The sequence below is a fragment of the Antechinus flavipes genome, chromosome 6 (assembly GCF_016432865.1).
Source record: "Antechinus flavipes isolate AdamAnt ecotype Samford, QLD, Australia chromosome 6, AdamAnt_v2, whole genome shotgun sequence".
NCBI lineage: Eukaryota > Metazoa > Chordata > Mammalia > Dasyuromorphia > Dasyuridae > Antechinus > Antechinus flavipes.
Genome location: NC_067403.1, coordinates 215,739,981 through 215,757,650, shown reverse-complemented (window position 1 = coordinate 215,757,650; position 17,670 = coordinate 215,739,981). Strand labels below are relative to the sequence as shown.

The window sequence follows — 17,670 nt, the reverse complement described above, 5'->3', positions numbered from 1 at the left end:
CAGCATACTCCTTGTGAGAGGCAGTGAAGAAAACGGTTGGCTAATAAAGGGGGGAGAAGAGGGTTAGAATTGGGGGGGGAGGGATGAAACAAAACCCTATTGTTAGAAGGGCTCAGAGAACCAGAGCACTACCCTCCCAGCTGCATGCACCAGATAGGATCGCTGCTTGGGGAAAATCATTCAAAAGGCACCTTGGAAACACTTCAAGGAATTCAGCCTCCACATCAGGCCTTGGATGATTTCGGAAACATTCAGGTCTAGAGGTTGATCAGAGGGACTCCTTAATTAAATTGAGCATTTCCAAACATTATCATGCTACTGCTATTTGCTCAGCACCTGTCCTGACAAGGCAGCCAGTGTTGGCAGTCCCCAGTGTCTAGAGTCGCAGAATTTCAGAAGACGGGCAGATGTGATCCCTGAAGGGGGTCCAAAACCAGTGTGTTTCAGAGTCTGATCAAGGATCAGAGATTGCAAACTTCATCTAAATTCAACCTCTCTAGCCCTCTTTATTTCACAGATGAGGGATTTTGCATCTGACTTTGGAAACTTCAAATACTTATCGAAGGAGGTAATTTCATCTTTAATTAATCTAGGGATAGTTTCTTTTTCTTTCTGTGTATATTTAATAGAATGCAAACTCTATAATTATGACTGCTTCATTTATCTCTGAGTTCCCAGCATCTAGCACAATGCCTGACATATAGTAGACCCTTAATAAATACATGTTGATTGATAATGATTTAAAGATCTGATTAAACGAATGGCATATTATTTTTTCCTACTTCAATGACCAATTCAGGAAAGTTAATTTTTTTCTGAGAACACTTTGTCAATAAAAGTAAAGACATGATCTTCAAGTTCTACCCCCCAGATCTCTCTGTGGATAGTGATATGAAATGTCATCAATAAATCAGTTTCACATTCAGTCCTAAAAGAAAACTTATGGCAAAAAGATAAATACAGGTATAATTAAATGATTCAGCAAAAGAGATCACAGGATTTAGACTAGAAGAGGTCTTAGCAATTATCTATTTCAAAGTCTCTTGAGAGTGAGCATGATGTAAAGGCTGGGGCACTAGATTTTGAGATAGGAAAATGTGCTGTGACCTTGGACTAGTTTTTTAACAACTCTTTTCAAGTTGATCCTGGTGTTCTTCCCTTACAACGTTAATCTGTACAATTCAACAAATCTTCAATAAAAGTAGAAAGTGAGACTTAAAGGGGAGTTGACTTTAACTAATGTAACACAAGCAGTAATTAGGAGAATCAGGATATGAAGCCAGGTCTTCAAAATTTCTTTAATACTGTTGATTAGATCCAGCAGGAAAAGGGGCAGAATGATCTATTACTTAGAAATAGCAGGGGGCAAACCTGTGATCTCAAGGGGAAAAAAAGGAAGAGAAAGTATATTAAGGAGGAGAATGGAAAGAACAAAGGCTTCCTGATATATACCAGGAGAGGAGAAGAGGCCGACATTTTCCCTAAAGAGACACAGAGAGAGGCAGAAGGCCAGATCACAGGTACAGCTGCAGGCAACCATGGATGGGGATTTCCAAACCCTCTCCAGTTTTCCAATAGTTTTTTAACTGTTTCTGACGCTGTGATCCCATTTGGGGTTTTCTTGGCAGAGAAATGGTTTGCCATTTCTTTCTCCAGCTCATTTTACACATGAGGACACTGAGGTGGACAGGGTTAAGTGACTAGCCCAGGATCACCCAACTAGTAAATGTCTAAAGCCATGTTTGAACTCAGAAAGACTTTATCCACTGAGTCACTTAGCTACCTGACTATTTAAAGCAACACTTGCTCTATAATTGATATTGATAATAGAATTGAATTCTATTAGCTTACTTAATTCCCAAGAAGCAATAGTATTGAATTTACAGCTCAGTAGGTCCAAAGGTCTAGGTAAGTCCTGATACTATGAGTGTTTTTATAGCTGTATCTTCCGCCATTCCCATATGAGAATTGGAGATTTATTGATGTTTCCTTTCCCAAGATTAGGAGCTTAGAGGTTTTGTCTGTGGGCTGAGTCATCCTGATTAGTGGGTGAATGAGGTAGGGAAAACTCACCTTGATAGACTATATATACTACATATATATACGTGTGTGTGTGTGTGTGTGTGTGTGTGTGTGTGTGTACATATTATACCATTATATTTGATCAGACTATGTTTCATACCTTATCCCCTTGCTATCCATTATTACTTATTTACCTGGTAGCCATATATGTATTCCCTCCAGCTATCTCCTCCTAATCCCTTTTTTTCATCTATTGGACTCATCCTCTTTCTCTTGGACTAGCAATCAAATGAATATTATAGTCACTGTTGGAAAGGACATAATTTATTGGCTACTGACACATTGACTACTGTGTGATAATCCCTGTGAGTACTGAATCTCCAATTCCCTTCCTTGGATACTCCTCTCAGATATGTATAGTCTCCTATTAATGTTTAAACTTTTTGCTTAATGAATTTTTGTAGATTGATTATTAGGAGACCCAAAACCAGCACATTGGGTAAAACAGGTCCTTTTAGAATGAGCTCTTTATTTTGTTTTTAGATCCTTGGACTTAGGTCCAAGAAAGTCCAGATGAAGAACTGATTGTAATATCCACTGGTCAAGGCCATGATAACCAGCATTACATGATGGATTGAGACTATCTAATCTTTCCCCTTCCCCAATCTATGTGTGTGTGTGTGTATGTGTGCACGTGTGTGTATAGTTGCATAGCAATATCCCTTCAATTATGGACAAGGAACAGCACTGTAGGAAAGAACCTACAGTTTTTTCTGGGAGAGAGAGTAAGATCTGGGTCCAGAGAGTAGAGGAATCAGAAATTATGCTGGATCAAATCAGAGGTCACCAGTGCATTAAAATCAAAGAAGAAAGCAGATTGTCCAGGTGATTTTGAGCCAGGAAGGTAGCTGGTGATAGTTGGATTACCATTGCTAAGTTAGGTAGCATTTTGCTAAATATTTTGGGGGAAGAGGGGCAAGATTAAAAATGAGTTATTAGTTTATTTGATGTACTTTATATAGTTGATGTACTTTAAAAGTTAGTTCTTAAATTAGTTCTGTGCATGTGCACAAAAAAGGGGAGAAAGTAGTGCAGATTGTGAAAAGGCTGCATTTGGTGATAAATTCTACAGAGGATACAATATTAGTCACTTTAAGGAGTTACCAGGAGGACTCAATAAAGTGTTGGATTTGGGGTTCATAACACATGAATCAGCCATTAGCTGTGGGATCCTGGGCAAATCCCTAATATTAACTTAATCATGTACTACATGAGGACAACTGTGTTTATAAACTTAGCTTTATGGGATTTTGGTGAGGTCCAAAGGAGATTGCATATATTGAATAATTGGTACTCTATAAATACCAGTTATAATGATTATTAGTCTCTTCCAGGAAGCAGAGGCACAGGATCAGAACATAAGGCTAATGTACTGAGGACCTGGAAGATTCTGGGCTCTGCTGTAGCCTAACACTTCGATGGCAGCAGGAAGACACTCTCCTATATTGCTTTCACCTCATCTTGACCAATAGGGGATGCACATGGTTCTAGTTATTTCTCTTTTAAATCTCTTCATAACAGGAAACCATAGGATAATTTAGGACTGGAAGGAGCCTCTGAAGTCACCAAGTTCAATTTCTTTATTTTACAGAAGATGAACTAAAGCCTAGACAAGTTAAGAATATTGTCCAAGGTTACCCTGCTGGTAAATATCTGAAATGGGTTTGGATCCAGTCTTCCTGAATCCAAGTATAATATTCTAACCATTCCATCATGTTGCCTCTTAATGAAATGCCTGCTGCACTAGCTTGCAGAGCAGCTGAGAAAGGAAGACAGCTTTTGGAAATTTATTGTCACAATATCAGAAACTCTAAATATTTCTTTATTTGACTTTTATAGTATTAAGGAGTTCTAACTGCTCTGTGATTGTAGTTCATACAAATAAGAAAATATCCTATCTTTTTAATTAATGTTAATTAAACAATTTCTTGTTCATACTAAAGTCAGTCAACAAATACTGATTGGGTACCTATTCAGGATATTGTAGATTTAATTTGTCCAAACATTATTATCTAATGTTTTCTGGGAGATCAAATGGTTTGAGGATCACAAAAGAAAAAAGACTTAAGAGAGCAAAAGATATAAAAATACCCATTCACATCAGTGAAATTTAGAAAAAAAAGTTTTCATCACAAAGAGCCAGCATACTTTCATCTAATCATGTCATGCTAGAATGACCCCATTTCCTTTTTGGACAGGTTTGTGAGCCTGACTGATCGGTGAATTGCTGGAGATACTTAAATTTTAACAAAGTATATGGCAAAATTTCTTATGCTTTTTTTTGTAGTTAAGATGCAGTGATTAAGCAGTGCAAAGCAGTGTGTTAATTACTGCGCTACAAAGGAAACAATTCCCATCCTCAAGGGACTAATATTCTATTGTAAGTAACAATATGCACAAAGATAAGCAAATACAATTTCCAAAAAAAACAGATATAGAATCATTTCATTATGGAGAAAGCATTAATAACTAGGAGATTCAGAAATAGCACTATAGGGATGGTACCTACGTCCAGCTTTTAAGGAAGATCTGATCTAATAGGCAGAGATGAAAAGAAGGTCATTCCAGGTATGGCGAAGCCCCTTTTTGAAGACAGAGGCAGAGACAGAATATTATATTCAGGGAAAATTATGCCAGTTTAATTGGACCATAGAATATCTAAAAAGGAGTGATATAATACCAGAAAAAGAGGTGGGGAAATAGATTATACAGGCTTTCAGTAGCAGGGAGATTTTTTCTTCCTTTTCTTTTTCTTTCTTTTTTTTTTTTTAAATCTTAGAGGCAATGAAGAATTCCTAAAGAGTCAAATGATTAGATCTGTATTTAAGTAATAGAAATTTATTAGTTGCTTTAGAATGGTATGGTGTGAGTAGACAATTGAAGCCAATTAGGAGGCTACTGGTAAGAGGCAATTAATGGGCCAATATCATCTTGGAGGGAATTCTCCAATGTAATATCCTAGGAATCTCTGCCTAATTTTTGCTATTTAATACTTTTATCAGTGACTTAGAAGCCTAGAGTACATTTTGATCAAATATGGAAATATAACATTAGAACTAGAACATCCAACATATTGGATAATGGAATCAGGATCCAAAAATAAGTGAAGGAAATAAAACACTATTGAACCTAATAATATAAATGTTGGAGCTGGACTTATGATTTATTGGTATAGTGAAGAAGTGAGGAAATTCCCTCCATTAATGCAGTGCAGGTCAGCATCTTCTCTGTTGCTTATCATCATAGAGAGCTAGTTAGAGCTCTGAGAGTGTAAGTGCTTTGCCTGGGGTACATAGTCAGTACTCGAGGCAGAATGTGAATCTCTGTCTCTGAAGCCAGGTCTCTAACCACTAGCTATGGCTGATTGTTTAAGGTAAAAACCAATAAGGATAAATGTCTTATACTTGGGTAAGACCAAACACTGACGCCAAGAAATTCGGTAAAGAAATGTGATTTGATGCCAGTTAGTGTGAAAAAGATCTCAGAGTTTTAATAGAGGGCAAATTCAGTAAGAATCAAGACTGTAATATGGCAGTCACAGAAACTAATGTGATCTTGGGATACTTTAATAAATATAGTATTTAATAAATATAGATACTTTAAGAAAACATAGTGTTTGAGATTAGGGAAGTCAGAGTTTCGTTATATTCTTTCCTAGTCAGACAATGTCTGAATGTCCTGTTGAATTCGGGCATGACGTTTGCTGGGACATTGACAAACTAGAAAGAGTCCAAAGGATGGCAGCCAGATTAGTCAAAGGCTTCAAGATTGTGCCATAAAAGGAGAGATGAAGACAACGTGGCTGGTTATCTCTGAGAAGACAAAATTTATGATGAGATGAGTTTACATAACAGTATCTTCTAGTATCTGAAGGTATGTCATATGGAAGGGGGGGTTAGATTTTTTCTGCTTGACTTCACAGGAAGCAATCATTCCAAAGTCATGAATGGACAAATTTAATATAAGGAAAGACCTCTTAGCAGAAAAATCTAATGATAGAGTATTTTGGAAGTTTGGGCCCTTAGTGGATTAGATATACCCATAAATCTCTCAGTGTTCTGATATTATGAGTACCTGTAAAAACGCCTCTCCCCCCAAAAAAACTAGGGCCTGCCTAAATAGAAATTTCCTCTATGGTAGAATTTTACATTAGGCAATTTTATAAGAATGGTAGCTCACATTTCTATAGATTTTTGTGTTTACAAAGCACTTTATATATACACAATTGGACATCATTCAGGTTTGTCAATGAAGTGCCAAAGATCCATTCATATATAAGAAAGGACCATAATATATTTTTCAGCTTTTTAATAAAGAATCTTTCCTTCCACAAAAAATCTATTAACCTCTCATTTATACTGGACTGATTTCTTTTTCTTGGCAATTGCTGCCCCCCTACAGCAAATGTAGGAAATGCATCCTTTGATCAGCTCAAACATTTCTTACTTGGAAGTTAGAAAATACACCATGGGGATTGACTTCAGAGTTTACTTACATCAACCCCTTTGACATCACTTTTATTAAAAGAGTTATTGAAACTCCTGAGTAGAGCTAGAGTACTATTTTGTCAATTTTTTTAAGGAATCAAAAACCCTCATCTTTCACTGGATTCTCTGATTTCATAGGAAAATGAATCTGTAAAGGCCAATTTTGATCACTTAGGTTAATAAAAATCTTTCCTAAAATGCAGTCTCCGTTATAAATATCTCAAGTGGTAGGTTGTAATCAACCAGTATTTATGAGTAGGATTCAAAAGAATGAATCTGCAATGGTGACCTTTTGAGAATTATTCCATATAATTATAAGGTTAGCTCTGGGGATGCATTCCTAACTAAATTTATTTTACTTCCTTCCTATGATATTTTATAAGAAAGTCTAAGGGAAGCTTCTAAATCTCCAGATAGAATATCAATATTTTTCACCTACTGAGGTCCCTATAGAGATCAATGACTTTTTTGGGACTAGACTCATGATTTCATTAGAATAAGGAACTCCCAATAAGAAAATTTTGTTACCAATACAAGTGTCACATAGATCTACCCTGCAGTTCATAGTGTTAGAGAGATATTTAGGCTATTGAGAGGTTTGATCAAGGTCTGAGGCTAGACTTGTTCATGGATCTTGACTACAAGGCTAGCTCTCGCTACATCACACTGCCCCAATTCCTTTAGAACCACATAAACATTCTATGACAAAGAAGAAAAAGTAAAAACACTTTATTCTATACAATACACTAGACTTGGGAAAGGTTTACTTCTCAGAGCCAGTGAGACTGCCAACCAAGGAACTTGAGCCATATTAGGTCTAAGTAGCACTTCTACCTTTTTCTAAGAAGTAAATGTACCATTTTCCCAATCCACCACATAGCAAACTAGAAAAGTGAGCAGGTAGACACAATCTCATGGAAGAATTTTTTTTCTTCCACTTGTATTTCAGCTAACAGATAATACTTGTGTTTGCCCATCTAAGAGAATATGCTGTCCACTTTTCTCTCTGAACTTCGACATGATCATAGCTGATTTTCATAATTTATTAGTGGTTATATAATAATGAAAGATAAGAGTAAACACATAATGATTGTGGGTGAAAGAATGTTGCTGTTGTTTAATTATTTCAGTCATATCTGACTCTTTTGGACCCCATTTAGGAGTTTCATGGCAGAAATAATGGAATGAAATGAGGAGAGATATAGATTAGGAAACTGAGGCAAGCACAGTTAAGTGACTTGCCCAGCTAGAAAGTGTCTGAGGTCAGATTTGAACTCAGGAAAATGAGTCTTCCGGACTCCAGGGCTGGCGTTCTAGCTACTGATTTACCTAGATGAAGATTTCTTCATTTATAACTTTGTTATAAAACATCATGGTTAGGAAGGAAGATGTTTTGAGAAAATTTAGTAAAAATAAATGCAATTAGGAATGCAGTACCCAGAGCTAACCCTATTCCTTCTTTGTATTCACACGGAAGAATATGAACAAAAGGCACATAGCATGAACAATGGCAGATTGAATGTAGATGATCTTGTGGAAGGGAGGACCCACCTAGAGGATACCCCAGTTCCAAAGTATCAAATTGATGAAGGATATTAGGAATATATTCTATAGGAGGAAAAAGACAAAAATAAGTCCAGTTTTGAGGACTGGGGGCAAGATCTATGATTTCATCAGTACTGAGTATCATAGTTCAGTAGAGTTAAGGAAACTCCCACTCCTAGTATAGGTCAGCACTTTCTATATCATTTAATAGTTTTTTTTTTTGTCCTTCAAGTGATTTTATTCACAAACTTTCTTTATTATTATTACAGCTTTTTATTTACAAGATCTATGCATAGGTAATTTTTCAGCATTGACAGTTGCAAATTCTTTTGTTCCAACTTTTTCCCTCCTTCCTCTCACCCCTTCCCCCACATGGCAGGTTGACCAAAACATGTTAAATATGTTAAACTATATAACTCAATAGTCTTAAATAGCTTCCCGGAACACGGACAAGTTAAATGATTTGACAAGGGCCACACAAAGTATGTGTCAGAGGACAACCTGTAAAAGTCACCAAGTCCTTTTTCTGTCCAATGTGCATAAACACATAAAAACATGTATGTGGTGTATGCATGTAAACATATAGAAAAGGAGAGGAGGGAGAAGAAAGCCCAGTAGAAATCAGAGGAGCACTGGAGGCTCTAGAAGTTATTCAAGACTTGGCCATCAGAGGGCAGCAAAGATTAGCTTTATCCCATCTTAAATATTTTCATTTTGTTTTTCGAGTCAGTTGTGAATTATTACAGATCATTGATTTTTTAAACCCCATTTGACACTTCAGAGAAATACAGTGATCCCTGTTGTTGAATAAGGCAAAAGGTGAGGAGTTATCATTTTATTTTTTTTTTCTTTTGTGAGGGAAACAGACAGAAGGAGAATTATATTAGTCACACAAGACATATTAGACAGGGAGCCTGTCCATCACAAGAATGGCATGAGTCACTAACTCCCAGGCATTCTTCTTAGTGGAGTACACTAGGGTTGTGTTCTCAGAAACAATGAGAATGGAACTTTTGATCAAACCAATTAGCACGGTAGTTAACTGAGATGATTAGCAAATACCTGCAAGGACTGAATAAATATTACTGAGATAATCACTTTGACCCAAAGTTTCAGGTAGGATAATTCTGAGATTGGGCCAGCCAACATACGGGTGAAGGTCATTCATTACCTGGCATTGAGATGAAGAAGGAAGACTAACATTGGTGAATGACTTAATTACAACAGAGCATGAAATTCTATCTATCTCTTCTCAGACAGATAGTAGACTCAAAATGTAGGATGAAACATATATTTTCCAACATATCAGTGTGGGATTTTATTTTGAAGAGGAATATTTACTAAAATATTTTTTTTCTTTTTCAATAGGAAGGGAAATTGCAGAGGGGTAAGCAATAGGGTTGTGAAAAAATAAAGAGGGTCATTGATGTTTTTATTTTAAATGTAGAGAAGAGAACTTAAGGAAAGGAAAGAAGAAGAAAAGATAACTATAACAGCTTTGAAAGTCACATGCTATACTAATTAGAGAAATGCAAAGTAAAACAACTGGGTACCAATTCATAGGATTGTCTATTATGACAAAAAGGGAAAATTACAAATGTTGGAAGGGGTATGGGAAAATTGGGACACTAATGCATTGTTTGTGGAATTGTGAACTGATCCAACCATTCTGGAGGGCAATTTGGAACTATGCCAAAGGGTTAAAATTCTGTTCATATCTTTTGACTTAGAAATACCAGTACTAGTTTCACATCTAAAAGAGATATTTTTAAAAAGAAAAAAAAAGGAAATGTACCTATTTGTACAAAAATATTTGTGGCATTTCTTAGTATTGGCAAAGAATTCAAAATTGAGAGGATATCCAACAATTGGGGAATGAACAATTGTGGTATATGATTATAACAGAATATTCTTGTACTATAAGAAATGATGAGATGGATGGATTCAGAAAAACCTGGGAAGCTTTACATGAAATGATGAATAGATAAGGAGAACATTGTACACAGTAACAGCAATATTGAATGATTGACAACTGTGAATGACATCTCTTCTCAGCAATACAATGATGCAAGACAACTTCAAAGGACTCATTGAAAAAAAATTGTATTCACTTCCAGGAAAAGCACCAATGGGGTTTAAATGTAGATGGAAGCCTATTGTTTTTTATTTTCTTTATTTTTTCATCTTTTTTGGGGGTGCCTGTGCTTTCTTTTACAACATGACTAATATGGAAATATGTCAGAATCCTTACAAGCTGTTAAGTGATTAGAGTTGATAGAAACAATGCTTAAGTTAACACCTTTGAGAGTTCACACATTAATTCACATGTTTGGGAGATTTCAGGGTTCAGTAGGAGATATCCAAATTCATACCTCCCATAATCCCACTCTCAGAAAAGGAGTCAACCTTTGAGTTTATACCTCTAACAGAGCATAAAAACAGCTGAGCTGAGTCAGGAGAGTTCAGTTGAAAAGATTGAGAGGGGAGCGTCAGTTGGAGATTGAGAAGCTATGAGTCGGAGTTGAGCTGGAGGCAGAAGCTGGAAGAGCTAAAAGACAAGCTGCAAAAGCTCTTGGAACCAAGGAGGCAGAGAGGCCTCTAAGAAAGCTAACTGGGCCCAAGGAAAGAGACAAGACTTGGAAGGAGAAAATAAACGTTTGGATTTTATCAGCTGGCTGCATTTGAGGTGATTATCATCTGAACTGAAACTAAGGCCACCTCCAGAAAACCTCCCCAAGAAACCTGCCCACAGAGAACCATCATATAGTTTAAAAAAGAAGAACACTACATTTGCAAAAGAATTATATGAGATGTATAGGACTGCTTGCCATCTGGGGGAGGGGGTGGAAGGAGGGAAGGGAAAAATCAGAACAGAAGTGAGTGCAAGGGATAATGTTGTAAAAAATTATCCTGGCATGGGTTCTGTCAATAAAAAGTCATTTAAAAAATAAATAAATAAATAAATACATTGTAGAGCATTAAAAAAAAGAATTATATGAGAACACTACAGAAATCTACTTTGCATGATTGCACATGTATAACCTATATCAAATTGCTTACTGTCTCAGGTAAAGGGGGTGAAAGAGAAAGAAAGAAATTTTGGAATTCAAAATAAAAAAGTGAATTTTTGTCATTGGGGAAAATATGAAACATTTAAAAAAAAATAAAGCCACATGCTGAACATACTTAAAACTAAAAGGAAACAACACAACTGAGATCTGTAATTCCCTTTTTTTGTTCAGAATCTTTAAAAAAAATTAAAGGAAAAAATAGGACTGTTGAGTATTAAAAGGGAAAGTGTCAAATAAGGATAGAAAGGTAGACTGAAGCCAAATTATGTAAGGCCTTAAATATCAAGCAAAAGATTTTTATATTTTCATCTACAGGAAAGTGAGAGCAGAGAAATGGCACAATTGCAAGTGTGCATTATGAAGATGAATTTTTCAAGGAATATAGGATGGCTTAGAGTGGAAAGGAATAGATACAGGGGGATTTATTAAGAATCTATTACAATTGTCTAGGTGGGAGAGGATGAGGGTCTAAGATAGGGTAAGAGAAGCAGGAATAGTAGATAAGAGAGATCAGACACTGCAGTGAAGGCAAATTTTATAGGATCTGGCCACAAAATTAAATGGAGAAGACAGTAGAGAAGCATCAAATAAGACTCTATAGTTTTAAGCTGGGGTGACTGAGAGAATCATTACAGAACAGTAATAGGAAAGCTGAGAGAAGGGGAGATGAAGAATTAAGTTATGAAATTCTAGGTGACAGCATGCCATGCAGATAGGGATGTTCCTTGAGCAGTTGGAAACAGAAGATGAGAGATTAGAGGGAAGAAATTACATATGGAAATATAAACTTGGAAGTTATCTGCAAAGCGGTGATATTTGAAGCCATGAGAAAGAGATGAAATAATCAAGGAAAAGTGTAAAAAAAACTGTGGAACAAAGGCTTGGGGTACATGAGGTACATGTATTCTCTTTTTTTCTTTTTTTCTTCCTCTTATTCTTTTTTTTTATTTAATAATTTTTTTTTCAGTTACACATAATGAAAATTTTCAACATTCATCTTTGTAAGATTTTGAGCTCCAAATTTTTCTCCTTGCCTCTCTTCCCTTCCCCAAGATAACAAGCAATCTGATATAGGTTCTACATGTACAATGAGGAGCGTGTGCTTTTAAGGGACTGAAGGAATATGAATTATGAAGGTACCTGAGTAATAGTCAGACAAGCAGAAAGAGAATCAGGAGAAGGTAGTATCATGAAGTATCGAATACTGTTGAAGACAAAGGACTAGTAAAAAATCACTGGATATGGTAACTATGAGATCACTAGTGACAATGTAGGGATTGTTTTCTGTAGAATGGTGAAAACAACAGTCAGATGTCTGGTAATTAAAGGGTGAGCAGAAAAAGGGTAATGTATGTATTTCCTTAGCACTTACCACAATATGAATGCTTGTTGATTAAAACACTGATTTTGGTAAAACTTCCTAAATACTAAGTCACTATAGCCAAAGAGTTCTCATGGATTATTTTTACTGGGCCACAGATTTGACTTTACAAATAAATTGTTTCTTACAATCCATGATTATCTTATAAGTTCTGTCTGTGTTTCATTATATTCTATCTTTAATCCTAAGAAAATTCATAAAATAGTCAAGAAAAATGGTCTTCACTACACACCTGTCAGATTGGCTAAGATGACAGGAAAAAATAATGATGAATGTTGGAGGGGATGCGGGAAAACTGGGACACTAATGCATTGTTGGTGGAGTTGTGAACGAATCCAACCATTCTGGAGAGCAATCTGGAATTATGCCCAAAAAATTATCAAATTGTGCATACCCTTTGATCCAGCAGTGTTTCTATTGGGCTTATATCCCAAAGAAATACTAAAGAAGGGAAAGGGACCTGTATGCTCCAAAATGTTTGTAGCAGCCCTGTTTGTAGTGACTAGAAACTGGAAAATGAATGGATGCCCATCAATTGGAGAATGGCTGGGTAAATTGTGGTATATGAATGTTATGGAATATTATTGTTCTGTAAGAAATGACCAGCAGGATGAATACAGAGAGGACTGGCGAGACTTACATGAACTGATGCTAAGTGAAATGAGCAGAACCAGGAGATCATTATATACTTCGACAACGATATTGTATGAGGACATATTTTGATGGAAGTGGATTTCTTTGACAAAGAGACCTGAGTTTCAATTGATAAATGACGGACAGAAGCAGCTACACCCAAAGAAAGAACACTGGGAAACGAATGTGAACTATCTGCATTTTTGTTTTTCTTCCCGGGTTATTTCTACCTTCTGAATCCAATTCTCCCTATGCAACAAGAGAACTGTTCGGTTCTGCAAACATATTGTATCTAGGATATACTGCAACATATCCAACATATAAAGGACTGCTTGCCATCTAGGGGAGGGGGTGGAGGGAGGGAGGGGAAAAAATTGGAACAGAAACGAGTGCAAAGGATAATGTAAAAAAAAAATTACCCTGGCATGGATTCTGTCAATATAAAGTAATTATTAAATAAAAATTAAAAAAAAAAAAAAGAAAAATGGTCTTTTAAAAAACCTGGAAAGACTTACATAAACTGATGCTGAGTGAAGTGAGCAAAACCAGGAGAACCTTGTACATGGTAGCAGCAACATTGTGTGATGATCAGATATGATACACTTAGCTCTTCTCAGCAATTCGGTGATCCAAGATAATTCTGAAAAGACTTGGGATGGAAAATGCCATCCACATTCAGAGAAAAAACTATGGAGACTGAGTGCAAATTGAAGCACACTATTTTCATTTTATTTAATTGTTTTTGTTTTTTCTTTCTCATGGCATTTACCTTTAGTCTTCTTTCACAATGACTAATATGAAAATGTGTTTAACATGATTGTACCTGTATAATCTATATTAGCTTGCTTGCTATCTTTGAGAGGGGGAAGGAAGTAAGGGAGAGACAAATTTGGAGCTCAAAAATCTTACAAAGGTATATGTTGAAAACTATATCTTTACAAGTAATTAGAAAAAATAAAATGCTATTAAATGATAGAAGAAAAATGGTTTTAGAATATGCCAATAATTCCATAGGTCAGGTAATGAGTCCGTCCTTCCTCTTCAGGTATAGAGAGGGATGTCTAATCAGGCAAATAATGATGGGGGAGGTCACTGCAACATTTTATTTTGCTCAATTGTGTTTCTTTGTTACAGACAATTCTGTAAGGTGGGAGTGGATAATTTGGTATTACAATTATATAATGCATAAAAAATAAAATATATCAATAAAACTTCTTAAAAAGATAAAACAAATGTCACTACATAGAATATTTTTTTAAAATCACACTGTAGCTAACATATGGGCAAAATGAAAGAGGGGAAAAAAGAACCTGAAGCACTTTCCCACAAATCTCAGCTAGATATCCCTTGACATTAAACACAAATTGTGTTTAATCTGACTCTTTCCCATATAAAAGACAGAAGCATATAAATGATGTGATTAATTATCTCAAAGTTCTTATCACCATCACATGGTTATTTTCTATTTCTGTCATTGGATGGTCAAAAATATATTTCATCTAATTAAGGATTCATTTTGTCTTTTGAAGCTTCTGATTTTCTTCTCAGTTATTAAAAGCCAGGTGGCAAATATCTTGAGGAATGATATTTATTAGAGTTTAAATCTCCAATATGAGCTTCAAAACACAACTGTCTTTGGTGAAAAACAAAATCACAGGCTCTTTTTCTTTTATTTTTAACCTGCAAACAATGATTTCAATTTTAATTTTAAAGACAGTTGGATTTGAATATGAAAGTAGAAAAATATGTCTTCTCATTTGGAGACGCTTTCTTATAAAACTGAAAAAGGAAATGTACCTACTGTGTCCAAGGGATTGAGCATACAAAGATGGAAATGGAGCAGTCCTTTTTCTCAAAGAATTGACATCTTAAAGGAGGGAAGAGAACTTATACCAAAAATACTACAAATGTGATATATAGAGATATAGACTGATATAGACAGAATAGAGGAGAAATATTACCTCCTTCTTCTAGACATTATACTTCTCTCTTAAAATAGCCCAAAATATTAACTTTGTTGATACCAAATTGCACTGCTGATTGAGTGAGCTTTAAATCTACCAAAACCCTCCAAGTATTTTAAAGATGAGTTTCTTTTGACTAACTTCTCATCAATCTTGTACTTGTGAAGTAGAATTTTTTGTACAAGAAAAATTTTTACCTCTGGTTTTTTTTTTTTTTTTTTTACATTTACCTCTGTTAAATTTCATCTTGGATTTTGCCCAATGTGTTGATCTTTTATGATCTTTTTGAGATCTTAATAGCCAACATGTTAGATACTCTTCCTACCTTTGTGCTATCTATAAATTTAATAATACAATACAGAGCTTGAATTGGATCATTGATTAATTCAAGAGTTTAAAATTTCCAGGTCAATAACAAATCACTGAGACACTCCTCCATTACTGACCTTGCTATAAGTGGACTTTGAGTCTATTAACAACTCTTCTTTAGGTCAAGTAAATTAGCAAGTTCCATGACTTTAATTCTAACTGTTTCTCACCACAATTGAAGCACATTCTCTATCTAGTTCACAAGGAACATAGATCTTTCTTTTTTAAAAGACTCTGAAAAGTGTTTTGCAAAAGTCTCCTTAAATTAAGAAAAGCTCTGAAATGGGGCAAATACTTTTGAAAAATTGAAGCAACAAAATAATTAAGTAAAAAAAAGTAAATTCATGGGCATTAGCTGGAACATCACTAATAGAAAGCCTGTCATTGCTTATTTTCTTTCTCCAAGTATTTTGATGTGGTGGAGAGAAGCTAGTCTTAAAGCCAGGAAATGCTGGGTTTAAGTCCCACTTTTGACACCCACTGATTATGACTTAGAATAAGTTCTTTAGCCTCTCAGAGTTTAGGTAACTCCTTTAACATTATAAACTGCAGAGGAAATGCTGACCTGCATTGATGAAGGAAGTTTCCTGATCCTGCAGTCTCTGTGCCAATTCACAGATTCAGTTTCCATCCCCTGCAGAAGCCTAGAAATAGGTTATCCTAACTATATAATGTTTGACAAGGCCAGCAATGCTGAAATATACTTTTTGACCAGATTGTTGACTTTGACTTTGACTTCAGGGCACAGTTAAGAAAGCATGATGTGAACAAAGCTTTTATGGTTACATCTTCCAATCACTAACTGGGATAAGGGATTTGCTTCTTGAACCACAAAGTGACAAGTTTATAGAGATGCTAAATCAAAGGCTCAGCTCATTTTGCAGATCGTGTGATACTCCAGATATGACAGTGTTGAAGGCTATAAAATTCTGTCTCCAGCAACGTCTGTCTCTATTCTCCCTTCCATAAAAGGCAGCAGTGATCAAAGAAATGATGAAAGTGACATATGGAAAGAAGACTAATGTCAGAGAAAAGTCCCAATCCAGATAGATGGAAATTGCCTACTCAATGGAAAAGAATTCCCTTTGTCATATTTCATAGTAAATAAACAATGAGGAGGAAAATGAGTTTCTTTTATCAAGTGTTTATGTTGTTATGTCAGCTTCTTAAAAATACCTATCTGATTTGGATGAAAGAATGGAAAGATCACATTATTCAAGAGAAATGATGGAGCCCAAAAGAAAATTTGTGAATATTATAGGATTATAGACTCAGTTGTTTAGTTTCTAATGAATAGTCAGTGGATACATCCAGAATATATGTTTGGGAATGTAAGAAAAACAGAAAACACTTCAACTGTTAACTAAGCATCACAAAACTACAGAGGTAGAGGGACCGCAGGTGTCACCAATTGTACATACACCGGGATTCCCTTTTATATGTTTTCGTTCCCTATTAGAATGAAAGCTCCTTGAGGAAAGGAAGAAAACTAGGCTTTATCTATTAAGTGCCTACTATAGGCAGAGAGATTGCTAAGCCACTGCTCAAAAATTTTTGTTGATTAGCACAGGGCCAAGGAGAAATCCCTGGGATTCTCTATGAGAAACTTCCCTCTTTGATATTATGACTTTAGACTTTAACATTTGGACATCCAACCATTCCGAATCTACCTAATTATATAGTAATATACTTCCCATCTTTCCATCTTGTTCCTAATGGAAGCATGAGATACTAAATCCAAGGAATCCAAAGTTCCCAATAACCATCGCTGAAAATTAAGTATAATGTATCTGTAGCATACTCTTGATCCATCAGTCTAGTATTCCTATTAAAAACAAGAGTTCAGTGACTGTTACTTCCCCCATGCCTGACAACTTTGGCTGAGTCTTTAAGCTAATAGTTTTTGTCCTGACCAATTCATCAAAAGCTCTCCTATTGACACACATGTTCAACAGGCCTTGTTGTCAAGTCACGCAGTGTGGTTGACATTCTGTCCTTAATTCATATTGCAGAAATGAGATTGAAGCCAAATGCAGTTAAAATCACTGCAGCAACACTGTTAAATGCATCACCCACACTCCCTTCTTTCCATGCTTTATGTCATTTCTGTGTCCAGAACACACCTTCTCTTCCCACAT

General features: G+C 35.7%; 1 protein-coding gene across 2 annotated transcripts in view; it reads right to left on the bottom strand.

Annotated features, from left to right (window-relative positions):
- Positions 1-17,670, bottom strand: part of NAV2 (neuron navigator 2) — a 442,768-nt gene that overhangs the window by 239,804 nt on the left and 185,294 nt on the right. The window lies entirely within an intron of this gene.